This window comes from Ursus arctos, unplaced genomic scaffold, assembly GCF_023065955.2.
Source record: "Ursus arctos isolate Adak ecotype North America unplaced genomic scaffold, UrsArc2.0 scaffold_27, whole genome shotgun sequence".
Lineage (NCBI taxonomy): Eukaryota > Metazoa > Chordata > Mammalia > Carnivora > Ursidae > Ursus > Ursus arctos.
In genome coordinates this window covers 1,515,016-1,530,631 of record NW_026622952.1, presented here as the reverse complement: position 1 = coordinate 1,530,631, position 15,616 = coordinate 1,515,016, and the positions used below count along the sequence as shown (strand labels likewise).

General features: G+C 38.3%; 1 long non-coding RNA gene across 1 annotated transcript in view; it reads left to right on the top strand.

Annotated features, from left to right (window-relative positions):
- The window catches only part of LOC130541876 (uncharacterized), a 30,090-nt gene extending 25,221 nt beyond the window's left edge, over nt 1-4,869 (top strand). Inside the window, exon 2 of the long non-coding RNA XR_008955951.1 lies at nt 1,789-4,869. This is a non-coding gene — a long non-coding RNA (uncharacterized LOC130541876). The remainder of the gene's footprint in view (nt 1-1,788) is intronic.
- Nucleotides 4,870-15,616: the final 10,747 nt, after the last annotated feature.

The window sequence follows — 15,616 nt, the reverse complement described above, 5'->3', positions numbered from 1 at the left end:
CCCTTTCATGATGTCTTCTATGTTCTTTTGACATGTCCCCATCATTTGTGAGCTTTTCCTTACTTTCCAGCACAACAAGGTATTCCAGAACCATTCTGTCTAGAGCAAGTTGAATGGTAGCCCCCTCGAAAGATATGCCCATGTCCAACGCCTCAGAACTGGTGAATATTAACTTATTTGGGAAAAGGGTCTTTGCAGATGTAATCAGGTTAAAGATCTTGAGATAGGAAGATCATCCTGGGTTATCTGCTGGGCCCTAAATGCAGTGACAGGTGTCCTTCTATGAGATAGAAGGGGAGAAAACAGAGACACAGAGAAGGCCATGTGAAGACAGAGGCAGAGATTGGAGTGATGTACCACAGGGAATTTCTGGAGCCACCAGAGTGGGAGGAGGCAAGGAAGGATTCTTTCCTAAAGCCTCCAGGCACAGGACATCCCTACCAACACCTGGATTTTGGACTTCTGGATTCCAAAACTGTGAGAGGATAAATTTCTGTTTCAAGCAGCAAAGTGTGTGTGGTCATTTATTAACAGCAATGTCAGAAATGAATACAACACTTTTCCCTTGCTTTGGTCCTAGAATTGGCCATTTCTCAAGGAGCCCAGGTTATTTTAGCATGTAGAATGGTATTTGGAAATCAAGTTCCAAGTGCTAGGTATGCTCATTATTTTTGGGAGTCCCCTGTTCCCAGAGCAAGGGAGTATAATTTAGACATTTATACATTCATAATGTATACATACACATTCATAAATAAGTATATATATTAAAAACCATAAATTCTCCAATTTCAGTATACAACCACAAGCTTTGTTCTACTCTTCTCCCTTTTCATATTAGTACCTGTCTAAACAGTGAGAAAACTGGTTCCCATTATCCTCGGCATATTTATTAGTTTCATCCCCTGTATGTGTGCAGACAACCTCCCACACTGCTGCTGTCCCACGTCCCACAGATGCCCTCCTCACCCTGCTTAGGCTCCAAGTCCCTGAGAGGGGTCACTGTGCGTCAGGCTGTCCCTCATGCTGATGTCCTCCTCACCTACTCGGTTTCTGACACTTCCCACCAGGCCGCATGTCACTTCCCCTGTCCCCATTGTCCCGCTGTTCCCCCAGGATTCTGACATCCTGCACTCTGGGTGGCCCTGCCCTTCTGCACCCCTCACATTCAACCACACCCAGGCCTGTCTTGCTGGGCCTCACATAATGATCTCATGACTTGTGAACCAAATTGTTCAATAAGGGAAAGGAAGGGAAAGAAGAGGAAAATACAATATACATTTTTAAGTAAAAAAAAAGGTTATGAATAATGTATTTTGGGGGGAAATTTGTACATGCAAGGAAGAGACTCTGGAAATGCATATGTCAGGATGGTCCACAGTGGCTGTCTCTGGGAGACTGGGTCTCATTGGGTTCGTTTTCTTTTCTCCTTTTGCTTGTCCCCATTTTTTTTTCTCTCCTCCTCTTCCTCCAAGTCTTTCTCCTCCTTCCTTATGAGGGGAGACCAATGAGCATGATTTATTTTTGCAATAAGAAAAATAACTAGAAACTTTATTTTTAAATATTAAAAAAAAGGCCTATAATTACACTCAAAGTTTTTTCTTCCTGGGTAAAGGGTAATTGAAAATGTAGGGTTTTTGGGGTGCCCTGAGGTAATTTTTTTTAACTTAAAAGATTTTTTTTGAAGCTAACCTATCCAGATATTAATGCTGCTTGTTTTGTGTATTAATTACTTGAATCTGAGGACATCTCTTTTTGAATTGCTAACCAATATCTCTGACATTTTCCCAGCTGCTTTATTGATTCACTAAAAGAGAAATCATCCATCTGTGCTGGGCAATGTGGAGAGCGAAGAAAAAAAGAAGAAGGTAGAGAACAAGATCCCTGATCTGTCTTAACTCCCTCAAAGCCTCGGAAAAGGTTGTTAACATTTCCAGTCGCATCAAGTTAGGCTGACTTGAAACTAGCCAAGGAGCGATCTAAGAGCAGACCGTGTGTGCTTGCAGGTCCACCTCACTGACCTTGGAGGGATCCGCGTGGCTGATGGTAACTGCCCTGTGTGAGCAGCTGTGGATGTGTGAGCGCAGGGGGCCCGTCCTCACCCCCACGTGGCTCTGTAGGCGCAGTTGTTCACAGTGCTGTGCTTTCTTCATGAGTCACTTCTGGTAGAGTTCATTTCTCATTTTACACACGGCTGTTGAAAACAGGCTCCATTTAGAAGGACTTAGCCCATGAAGTCATACCGTTTCCTCTTTGGAGCTTTCACCAGTGGGAGTTGGGTTCCTTTGTATTAGCGCTTTTGGCCCCAGGAAGCTTTTTCCCACTCCGTTTTTTGGGTAAGCTTGCCTGGGCCTTCCTAGATTCCAGCCTTAGAGATTTTTGGCCTGTCGCAAAATCTTTCGTATTACCGTGTCAACGGAACCAAATGTGAAACACTCATTGGCTTTAGGCTTGTATTTTTCTAGTTCTTTTGTTTGGATTCGTTTTCATCCTATGTCCACTGACATTATTTTAATGGGCCATTTGCAGGGAGATTAATTATACCCTTGGCACATCTGCTTTCCCATTTGAAAATTTTCTTTCTGTGACAGAATTGGAAAATAATAGAAAACAGCTCATACAGCTGCCTTAGTTACCAAGACAACAAAACGAAGAAATAGCTGGCTACTTGACTTTTTCCTTTTTCTGAGCTACCTTCCAAACACAGTAATCTCCATCCTAAAAGCTATGTATCTGTTTGACATTACTAGTTTGAGTTGACTAGTTGAGTTGTTACTGAATTAATTTTTTAGCAAGAATATTGTGTGCCCTGATTATAGTCTGAGAACAAAGCAGGGTTTTTTTTTCCTTTGGGTTTTCTTTTAAATTATTTAAAAAATTACACAGGTAATATATTTACACATTTCCAGTATACAAATGTAAAACTTGACGGAAGTGTATGGGGTAAAAAGTGTAAATCTCACTTTCTGGACACGTATCTTGAGCAATAGCAACATATTGTAATGAATATAATTTTGTAAATTGGCCCAGGGTGATTTTAAGAACAGCAGTGTTTTCAAATCAGTAAAAACCACATGTTAAATACATGTGTTAAAAATTTAAAAACTTTAAAACCTTTTAAAGTTTATATGAGCAATACATGTGTCTTGTATGAAATTCAGAGAAAACAGACAAGCAAAAAAGAGTGTAAAAATTACCCACAATTCTGCTACCCAGAAGTCACTAATATTTCGTTTCTGATGCTTTTTGAAAGGATTAGTTTTTATTTTAAAGTAATACAAGCTTATTAAAAATAAAGACAAACCATAGCCCATGATAATCAGAACAATTCTAATGGCTACTCTACCGAATATTGCCTACATGCTTGCCCTGTGGTTAAGAGTTTACTTGCATGAAGACACAATCATTTTCTGGGTAACATTCATAATATTAATTTCTGTTCCTTTCCTTCCATGTGTAGGTATTTTTAAAAGTATGTAACTGTAATTGTAGTGTATAAACAGTTTTGAATTCTGATTTTTCGTAAACATTTTTTTCTGTGATGGTACCCAATTTTTGATGTCATTTTTATAGTCCATTATCAGATAGTCTTTTTGAAGTCTTTGTCCTCTTACTGATTGTTTAATATTTCATCGAATGCTTGTATAGAATCCATTTATTCATTTCCATATTGTTGAACATTTATTATTTCTACTTTTTCCTATGAAGCTCTTTATATATCTTAGAATGGATTTTTTTCTTAGAATAGATTTGTCAGAAAGGAAATTATTGGCTCAAGGTAATGAATAGTTTTAGAGCTCTTAAATGTATTTTCAAATTGCCTTACCAAAGGGTCGTGGCAATTCATACTGCTGACAGAGTTGCGTGACTGCACTGGGAATTACGTTTCATACTCTTTTCTAATTTGATAGAAGCAAAATCCTTGTGTGTATTCCATTAGTTTCTTTTTGATTATGACTGACTTTAATCACTTACCAATGTTTACTACTATTATTTCCTTTTATAATGAATAATTTATCTGTTGCGATATTGTATTTTACTCTCAAAAATGTATGTCTTTTTAAATGCTTACCGTAAAATTAAAACAACACAGAATGCATCTCCTTAATCTCACTCTCCCAGGGCTTGTTTGGTATGTACATCTCCAGACCTTTCTCTAAGATTTAGGAGTTAGGCTCTTTTTTGGTGGTGGCGGTGGTGGTGGTGGTAGTAATGAGGGGGAATGAGTTTGTTATTAGTTCTTTATGAAGAACTTGTCTTTTGTGCTTGCTAGAAATGCATATATATTTTTTTCTGTTTGCTATTTGGCTTTAATTTTGCCTTTGTTGTGGTTGCAGTCAAATTTGCTGATATTTTCCTTTGTGACTGAAAAAAAAGTTCATTTCCGTTTAAAAAGGACTTTTCATTTAGAGGCTCAATAAATACTAAATTCTTTATCTTGCTAGTTTTTACTATGATTTTTATTTTGGCATATGTTATAAGGTGGAGATCTAAATGCAATTTAGTTTTACAAGAAATTAATTGTATGTATTTTGTGAGATGATAATCTAAATGCATTTTTTTCCCCAAATGGTGAGCCCAATGCCCCCCAAACCATGGGCCGCATAATCCCAGTCTTCCCCGGTGATTTACAGTACCTCCGTTATTGTGTCTTAAATTCTGAAGTGTAAGAGGACCTCTTTTTGGTGTTTCTTGGTCTATTGATTTGTGTATAATTTAATGTCATTTAAAAAAAGTGTTACATAAAAATAAGGGTTATACATTGGTAAGAATAGATTTCATACGAAACACAAAAAAGTTTCTGTGTGCATGCCTGTGAAAAGTTTTTTCCCCGAGAATTTGCTTAATGAAAACAAAAAAGTACTAAATCTCTTTTATTGTTGTTGTTTGTTTTTTAAAGTAGGTTCCATGACCTGTGTGGAGCCTAATGCAGGGCTTGAACTCATGACCCTGAGATCAAGGCCTGAGTGGAGATCAAGCGTCAGATGGTTGGGTGCCTGGGTGGCTCAGTTGGTTAAATGTCCAACTCTTGATTTCAGCTGAGGTCATGATCTCAGGGTCATGGGATTGAGCCTCACATCGGGCTCCGCTCTGAGTGTGGAGCCTGCTTGAGATTCTCTCTCTGTCCCTCTCCCACTGCCCCTCCCCCCACCTGTGCCCTCTTTTTCTCTCTCACTCTTTCTCTCTCAAATAAATAAATAAATCTAAAAAAAAAAAAAAAGAAAATAGAACCAAATGGTTAACTGATGAGCCACCCAAGTGCCCCAAAAGTACTATATATCATTTAGGACGTATATTAAACATGGAGTAAAATTAAAAAAAATAAGATTATTCATTTTTTTGCATTCAGTTAAGAGCTTGAATTCAGCTCAGGTGTTTACCTTTCAGTGTTGGTTGAGGGCAAGGGCAGGGCAGATAAAGGTCAGTGCAGAACAGGGAATGCTTACCCCATTTTCAGTTTTTTGGGGTATATACCTGGGAGTGGGATTCCTAAATCATATGATGATTTTGCTTAACTTTTTGAGGAACTGCTAAAATGTTTTCCATAGCAGCTGCACCATTTAAAATTATCACCAGCAATGAACAAAGGTTCCAGTCTTTTCATATTCTGGCAAATATGTGTCCTTTCCTTTCCTTTCCATTCCTCTTTCCTTTCCTTTCCTTTCTTCTTCTTTTTTTTAACAATAGCCTCCATAATGGGTGTGAAGTGGTATCTCATTGTGATTTTGATTTCTATTTCCCTATGACTAATGATGCTGAGCATTCTTTCATGTGTTTATTGACCATTGTATATCTTCCTTAGAGAAATACCTATTTAAGCCCTTGCCCAGTTGTGAATTGTTTTTTGTTTTGTTTTTTTTTGTTTGTTGTTGATTTGTCAGAGTTCTTTACATATTCTGGATATTAATATCTTATCAGATGTATGATTTGCGAATATACTCCATGGGTTATCTTTTTACTTTTGCAAGTGTCCTTTTATGCACAAAATTTTAAATGTTGATGATGTCTAATTTTATTTTTTCTTTTGGTGCCTGTGCTTTTGGTGTCATATCCGAGAAATCATTATCAGACCCAGAGCTGTGAAGATTTATCTTCTGTTTTCTTCTAAAAGTTTTGTGGTTTTAGCTTTTAAGTTTAGGTCTTTGATTAAATTTTTGTTAATTTTTGAGTTAATTTTTGTATATGGTATGAGGATATCCAGTTTTTCCAGCACCATTTGTTGAAAAGACTCCTCATCAAATGGTCTTGACACCCTTGTCAAAAATCAATTGACCAGGGGTGCCTGGGTGGCTCAGTCAGTTGGGCATCTGCCTTTGACTTGGGTCATCATCCCAGGGTCCTGAGATCGGGCCCCGTATCGGGTTCCCTGCTCAGTTGGGAGTCTGCTTCTCCTTCTCCCTCTCCCCCTGCTCATGCTCTCTCTTTCTTTCTCTCTCAAATAAATAAATAAAATCTTAAAAAAAAATCAATTGACCAGGGGTGCCTGGGTGGCTCACTTGGCTAAGTGGCTGACTCTTGATTTGGCTCAGATTATGATCTCAGGGTTGTAAGATAGAGCCCTACATCGGGTTCCATACTCAGCAGGAGTCTACTTGAGATTCTCTCTCTCCCTCTGCCCCTCCCCCCACTCTCTCTCTAAAATAAATAAAGAAAATCTTTAAAAAAATCAATTGAACATATATGTGAGGGTTTATTTTGGGGCTCCATGTCCTATTCCATTTGTTTATGTCTGTCCTTATGCCAATATCACACTGTTTGATTACTGAAGGTTTGTAGTAAGTTTTGACATCAGGGAGTATGAAAACTTCCAACTTTGTTTTTGTCTTACAGATTGTTTTGTCTATTTGGGGTCCCTCGAGATGCCATATGAATTTTAAGTTGGATTGTTCTATTTTTGCAAAAAACGTCATTGGGAATTTGATAGGGCTTACACTGAATCTGTACATCACTTTGGATGGTATTGTCATCTTAACAATATTAAATTTTCCATTCCATGACCATAGGATGTCTTTCTATTTATTTATGTCTTCTTTAATTTCCTTCTAGAGTGTTTCTAGTTTTAGTGTACAAGTCTTTTGCCTCCTTAGTTAAATTTATTCATAAGTGTTTATTCTTTGGGTGCTATTGCAAATGGAATTGCTTTCTTAATTTCTTTTTTGGAATGTTCATTGTTTGTGTACAGAAATTGAACCAATTTTTGCATGTTGATTTTTGTGTTCTGCAACTTTGTTGAATTCATTTATCAGTTCTAACAGGTTTTTGTGTGGAATCTTCAGAGTTTTTTTACATATAAAATCATGTCATCCGAAAACAGATAACTTTACTTCTTGCTTTCCAATTTAGATGCCTATGTCTTTTGCTTGCTTAATTGCTTTGGTGAGAACTTCCAGGACTATGTGGAGTAGAAGTGGCAAAAGTGGATATACTTGTCTTGTTCCTGATTGGGAGAAAATCTTTCATTATTGAGTGTGATGTTAGCCCTGGGTTGGTTGTTTCTTTGTTTTCTTTTGTTTTTGTATATTGCCTTTATCATGTTGAAGAAATTTCCTTTCAGAAATTGGATTTCTAGAATTGAGTTTTTAGAAATTGGAAAGCATTCCAAAGAACTGAGAAAGCCAATAGCTTCAAGGTGGATAGAAAAAAATCTTATTGTTTTAGTAGTGTTCTCTAGTAAGTGGTATTATTTCAAATCAGAGATGGTAGATGGTGCAACCCTTTGGTATAGCAATCTGGCAACACATTTAAGGACTCAAAACTGTTCATAACCTTGAAGCAATAATTTCATTTCTGATAAATCCATTCTAATAAATATTCTTCAATATATAATGAGGTTTACATGAAAAAGTAGAAAGAAAAACTTCTATATGGTATTTGATAAGTCCCATGATGTATTTGCGAAAGTTTAAGTAAAAGCATGGATTTATCCACAGCTGTGAAAGATTGAAATTTAAGGTTTGTTACCAGGACCACACAGTTGTTCAGGTGCCTTCACTCTACACACACTGCTCTTTTGTGAAATGAAATATTTAAAAAATCACATTCTTTATCAGTGTTTCAATGGCACAATGTGGTCAACATTGTTTTGGTGGCTAAGATCTTACATTAAGGAACAAAATAGGGATTTATTTAGCAAGATAGGAAAGTAGAATAAGATAGGAGAAAATGTAATTCCAGCATTTGGTATTCTAGTTTTATTTGCATCAGGAATGCTCTAGAACATTGGTTTTGAAACAGTGGCGATTTTGTCCCAAGGGACATTTGTCAATTGCTGGACACATTTTTTGATTGTCATGACTGGGGGTGAGGGGTAGGGGTGTGCTACTGACATCTAGTGGTAAAGGCCAGGGATGCTGCTGACATCTTACGCCAACACAGGACAGTTTCCCCCACAAAGAATTACCTAGTCCAAATTGTCAGTAGTGTTGAGGTAGAAAAAAGAGCTCTAAAGAAAGTAGTCAGTATGATTATACTATTACAATAATTAATTTTCAAGGATAAGGAGATTAAAAGCAAAAGGTAGATTTAGACTATTGCTATTGCTGTGACCATGGGGTAAAATCCCAACTGTACTGTATTTGAACCACAAAAGAAGGGAAAAGAGACACATTCTGTTCTCTACAAAGACGTTATAATTCTACATCTTCTGCTAAATTATTCTAAGGATATAATAAGAAATTAGGGCAAGTATAAAATAGTATAAGTAGGCTAGCATCCACTTCCAAATAGGTCTTTGCGAAAATATGTTATCCTACGAGGTATTTTGTTGTTGTTGTTGTTGTTGTCATTTGGAGTAGGCTCCATGCCCTGTGTGGAGCCCAACATGGGGCTTGAACACACGACCCTGAGATCAAGACCTGAGTGAGATCAAGAGACACTTCACCGATTGAGCCACCCAGACTCCCCCATTAGAGGTATTTTTAATATGTAATGTTATTGAACAGTAGTTGATATATACAAAGCAATATGTAAAGTAATTATATATGTGTATATATTGTAGACCTGTACACATGTATATAAAATGTATTAAGTGAATATTCCTAAGTCTACCACCCAGCTTGTGAATTAGAGCATTACCGATACCACGAGCTCCTCCTGAGTTTCATCCCCCTGCTTCTCCCCAAGACATTAACGACTATATTGACTTTTTTTTTTTTTAAAGATTTTATTTATTTATTTGACAGAGATAGAGACAGCCAGCGGGAGAGGAAACACAAGCAGGGGGAGTGGGAGAGGAAGAAGCAGGCTCATAGCGGAGGAGCCTGATGTGGGCTCGATCCCATAACGCCGGGATCACGCCCTGAGCCGAAGGCAGACGCCCAACCGCTGTGCCACCCAGGTGCCCCACTATATTGACTTTTATCTTTATCATCCTTTGCCTTAAAAATAGTGAATCATATGTATATATCCTAAAATGACATACCGTTTAGTTTTTCTTTTCTTTCCCATACGAAAAAGTTACCACAATGGAGGTAGTCTCCTGTGACTTCCTTTTCCACTCAACATTATCCATCTTCTCACATGCCGTTCTTGTTCATTATGTTACTGCTGTATAACACTACTTTGAGTAATTATTACAGAATTTATTTATTCTCCTGTTGATATACATTTGAGTTTGTTTTGGGTTGAACTGTGTTCTCCCAAACTCGTATTTTGAAGCCTCAACCCCCGGTGCCTTGGAAGGTGACTGGATTTAGAGATAGGGTCTTTGAAGAGATGATTAAATTAAAATGAGGCTGTAGGATGAGCTCTAATCCAATCTAACTGGTGTCCTAGTAAGAGGAAATTCAAGGATGTGCAGGCACAGAGGAAGGACGATGTGGGGACACAAGAAGGCAGCCATCTGCAAGCAAGAAGAGAGGCCTCAGAAGAAACCTAACCTGCTGACACTTTGATTTCTGCGGTGTAGCCCCTCAAACTGTAAGAAAATAAATTTCTGATGTTTAAGACTCTCGTTAGTGCTTTCTTATGACAGCTCTAGCCCTAGTTTCTAGTTTTTAATATTATGAATGTGCTGCTAAAAATACTGTTGTTTCTATACATATGTATGTGAGTTTTTCTACTATACACATTGGAGTGGAAGTGTTGGGTTGTGCCATATACACATCTCACGTTGCTTAAGAAGATGCCAGAGAGTTTTCCATAGCGTATATAAAAATTCCCGTAACTCCACGGTCTTGCCAATACTTGCTATTTTCAGACTTCTTAATTGTTACTCTTGTGTTTTTTTTTTTTTTTTTTGATTGAGCTTTCTCATTCCATTTTACCTCTTCCACTAGTTTGGCAATTACATACTTTGTTTCTTTTATTTTAGTGGTTATCTTTAGAATTTGCCATATAAATTTATCTAAAGTTAATCAGCATCTTTCTCTCCTAGGGTCATTTAAGAGCCTTAGAACATTTGCTTCTGATGACTCTTCCTCAATTTATGTGCTACTGCTGTCCAGCATTTCATTTTCTTTTTTTTTAACCCATCAAATTAGACATTTTTTATTTTTTTATTTTTTTATTTTTTAAAGATTTTATTTATTTATTCGACAGAGATAGAGACAGCCAGCGAGAGAGGGAACACAAGCAGGGGGAGTGGGAGAGGAAGAAGCAGGCTCATAGCGGAGGAGCCTGATGTGGGGCTCGATCCCAGACGCCGCGATCACGCCCTGAGCCGAAGGCAGACGCTTAACCGCTGTGCCACCCAGGCGCCCCTGACATTTTTTATTTTATATGGATAATATCTGCATTAGGTACACACACACTCACACGTTTACCAATTTCTTTGTTTTTGTTTTTTTTTTTTATAATGATTTTTTATTATATTATGTTAGTCACCATACAGTACATCCCCGGTTTTCGATGTAAGGCTCGATGATTCATTAGTTGTGTATAACACCCAGTGCACCATGCAATATGTGCCCTCCTTACTACCCATCACCGGTCTATCCCATTCCCCCACCCCCCTCCCCTCTGTAGCCCTCAGTTTGTTTCTCATAGTCCATAGTCTCTCATGTTTCATTCCCCCTTCTGATTACCCCCCCTTTCTTTATCCCTTTCTTCCCCTACTGATCATTCTAGTTCTTATGTTCCATAGATGAGAGAAACCATATGATAGTTGTCTTTCTCTGCTTGACTTATTTCACTTAGCATTATCTCCTCCAGTGCTGTCCATGTTGCAGCAAATGTTGAGAACTCGCTCTTTCTGATAGCTGAGTAATATTCCATTGTATATATGGACCACAACTTCTTAATCCAGTCATCTGTTGAAGGGCATCTCGGCTCCTTCCACGATTTAGCTATTGTGGACATTGCTGCTATGAACATTGGGGTGCATATGGCCCTTCTCTTCACTACGTCTGTATCTTTGGGGTAAACACCCAGTAGTGCAATGGCTGGATCATAGGGGAGCTCAATTTTTAACTTTTTAAGGGACCTCCACACGGTTTTCCAGAGTGGCTGTACCAACTTGCATTCCCACCAACAATGTAGGAGGGATCCCCTTTCTCCACATCCTCTCCAACAATTGTTGTTTCTTGCCTTGTCTATTTTTGCCATTCTAACTGGCGTAAGGTGGTATCTCAGTGTGGTTTTGATTTGAATTTCCTTGATGGCTAATGATTTTGAACATTTTTTCATGTGTCTGTTAGCCATTTGTATGTCTTCATTGGAAAAGTGTCTGTTCATATCTTCTGCCCATTTTTTGATTTGTTTATTTGTTTCTCGTGTATTGAGTTTGAGAAGTTCTTTGTAGATCTTGGATACCAGTCCTTTATCTGTAGTGTCATTTGCAAATATCTTCTCCCATTCCGTGGGCTGCCTCTTAGTTTTTCTGACTGTTTCCTTGGCTGTGCAGAAACTTTTAATCTTGATGAAGTCCCATAAATTCATTTTGTCTTTTGTTTCTCTTGCCTTTGGGGATGTATCATGAAAAAGGTTGCTTTGGCCGATGTCGTAGAGGTTGCTGCCTATGTTCTCCTCTAGAATTTTGATGGATTCCTGTCTCACATCGAGGTCTTTCATCCATTTGGAGTTTATTTTTGTGTATGGTGTGAGATAGTGGTCAAGTTTCATTCTTTTGCATGTAGCTGTCCAATTTTCCCAGCACCATTTATTGAAGAGACTGTCTTTTTCCCACCGGATGTTTTTTCCTGCTTTATCAAATATTAGTTGCCCAAAGAGCTGAGGGTCCATTTCTGGGCTCTCTATTCTGTTCCATTGGTCTATGTGTCTGTTTTTGTGCCAGTACCATGCTGTCTTTGTGATCACAGCTTTGTAGTACAGCTCGAAATCCGGCATTGTGATGCCCCCAGCTTTGTTTTTCCTTTTCAACAGTTCCTTGGAGATTCGGGGTCTTTTCTGGTTCCATACAAATTTAAGGACTATTTGTTCCAGTTCTTTGAAAAACGTTCTCGGTATTTTGATCGGGATAGCATTGAAAGTGTAGATTGCTCTGGGTAGCATGGACATTTTAACTATGTTAATTCTTCCGATCCATGAGCATAGAATATCTTTCCATCTTTTTATGTCTTCCTCAATGTCTTTTAAGAGTGATTTATAGTTTCTAGAATAAAGGTCCTTTACGTCTCTGGTTAAGTTAATTCCAAGGTAACGTATGGTTTTTGGTGCTATTGTAAATGGGATGGATTCCCTGATTTCTCTTTCTTCGTTCTCGTTATTCGTGTACAGAAATGCAACTGATTTCTGAGCATTGATTTTGTATCCCGCCACGTTACTGAATTGCTCTATAACTTCTAATAGTTTGGGAGTGGCTTCTTTTGGGTTTTCCATATAGAGTATCATGTCGTCTGCGAAGAGAGACATTTTGACTTCTTCTTTGCCGATTTGAATACCTTTGATCCCTTTTTGTTGTCTGATTGCTGTTGCAAGGACTTCTAGTACTATGTTGAATAATAGTGGCGAGAGTGGGCATCCTTGTCGTGTTCCTGATCTTAAGGGAAAGGCTTCCAGCTTTTCCCCATTGAGAATAATATTTGCAGTAGGCTTTTCATAGATGGCTTTTATGAGATTGAGAAATGTACCTTCTATTCCTACACTCTGAAGGGTTTTAATCAGGAAAGGATGCTGTATTTTGTCAAATGCTTTTTCGGCATCGATTGAGAGGATCATATGGTTCTTGAGTCTTTTCTTGTTGATATGATGTATCACGCTGATTGATTTGCGAATATTGAACCACGCTTGCATCCCAGGTATGAATCCCACTTGATCGTGGTGGATAATCCTTTTAATGAACTGTTGGATTCTATTAGCAAGTATCTTGTTGAGGATTTTGGCGTCCATATTCATTAGGGAAATCGGTCTGTAATTCTCCTTTTTGAGGGGGTCTTTGCCTGGTTTGGGGATCAAGGTAATATTGGCCTCATAGAATGAGTTTGGTAGCTTTCCTTCTGTTTCTATTTTTTGAAATAGCTTTAGGAGAATAGGTATTATTTCTTCTTTGAATGTTTGGTAGAATTCCCCAGGAAAACCGTCCGGGCCTGGAGTTTTGTTATTTGGAAGGTTGTTTATCACTGACTCAATTTCTTCATAATTAATTGGCCTGTTTAAGAAATCAATTTCTTCCTTTTTCAATCTTGGTAGTTTATAGGTTTCCAGGAAGGATTCCATCTCTTCCAGATTGCTTAGTTTATTGGCATATAGCTGTTGATAAAAATTTCTAATAATCCTTCCAATTTCAATGGTGTTCGTCGTGACCTCTCCTTTTTCATTCATAATTTTAATAATCTGGGTCCTTTCTCTTTTCTTTTGGATAAGTCTTGCCAGTGGTCTGTCAATTTTATTGGTTCTCTCCAAGAACCAGCTTCTAGTCCTGTTGATCTGCTCTACTGTACTTCTGGTTTCTGCTTGATTGATTTCAGCTTTAATTTTGGTCAACTGCTTCCTTGTGCGTGGATTAGGCCTGTCCCTCTGTTGCTGTTCCAGCTTCTTGAGGTGAGAATATAAAAACTGCATTTTAGATTTTTCTATTCTTTTGAGTGAGGCTTGGATGGCTATGTATTTCCCCCTTAGGACTGCCTTTGCAGTATCCCATAGGTTTTGGACTGTTGTATTTTCATTCTCATTGGTCTCCATAAATTGTTTAATTTGATTTTTGATTTCCTGGTTTATCGAGTCATTCCTGAGCAGGATGGTTCTTAGTCTCCAAGTGTTTGAGTTTCTTCCAAATTTTTCCTTGTGGTTGAGTTCCAATTTCAGAGCGTTGTGGTCTGAGAATATGCAGGGGATAATTTCAATCTTTTGGTATCGGCTGAGACCTGTTTTGTGTCCCAGAACATGGTCTATTCTTGAAAATGTTCCATGGGCATTAGAATAGAATGAGTATTCTTTGGTTCTGGGGTGTAGTGTTCTATATATATCTAAGAGGTCCAACTCGTCGAGTATGGCATTCAAAGCCTTTGATTCTTTGCTTAGTTTTTGCCAGGGTGTTCTGTCTATTTCTGAGAGTGGAGTGTTGAGGTCCCCTACTATTAATGTATTTTTATCTATATGTCTCTTTATTCTGGTTAAGAGTTGGCTTGTGTATCTTGCTGCTCCCCTGTTGGGGGCATATATATTTATAATTGTCATATCCACTTGTTGAATACTTCCTTTAAGAATAATATAGTGCCCTTCTGCATCTCTAACTATAGTCTGTAGTTTAAAATCCAATTTATCTGATATGAGAATTGCTACCCCAGCTTTCTTTTGAGGTCCATTTGCGTGAAAGATGGTACTCCATCCCCTTACTCTCAGTCTGAATGCATCTTTGGGCTCGAAATGAGTCTCTTGTAGACAGCAAATGGATGGGTCATTTCTTTTTATCCAATCTGCAACCCTGTGGCGTTAAAGCAAGAATTTAAACCATTAATGTTAAGGCTGAGTACTGAGAGATATGCTTTTAATTCTGCCATGTTGTCAGTAAAGTCGTTGTTTGTATTGGCTGTGACTTTCTGTTTTGTATCACTCTTGGGGCCTTTTTACTTTTATAGAACCCCCCGTAATACCTCCTGTAGGGCTGGTTTCGTGGTTACGAAATTGGCTAGTGACTGTCGATTCTGAAATGTCTTTATTTCTCCATCAATTCTGAATGACAGCCTTGCTGGATAAAGGATCCTTGGCTGCATGTTTTTCTCTGAAAGAGCTTTAAAAATGCTCCCCCAACCCTTTCTCTCATTCCAGGTCTGTGTAGACAGGTCTGATGTAATTCTGATGCCTTTGCCTTGGTACGTGAGAAATTTCTTTGCCCTGGCCGCTTTCAATACTGTATCCTTGAATCTCATATTTGCGAATTGCACTATGACGTGACGTGGTGTAGGTCTGTCATGGTTGAGCTTGGGAGGGGTCCTCTCTGCCTCTTGGACACGAATTTTTGTTTCCCTTGCTAGATTAGGGAAGTTTTCAGCTACAATTTGTTCAAATATCTCTTCTAGACCTCTGTTTTTCTCCACCCCCTCGGGGATGCCGATGATTCTAACATTGGATCGTTTCGTTGAGTCAGTAATCTCCCGTAGCCAACATTCGTGGGCGTGGATTTTTTTAAGACCATCTTCTATTTTTATTTTTTCCTCTATTAACCCATCCTCCAATTCACTAACCTTTTCCTCTGCTTCCGTGACCCTGGCCGTCAGAGCCT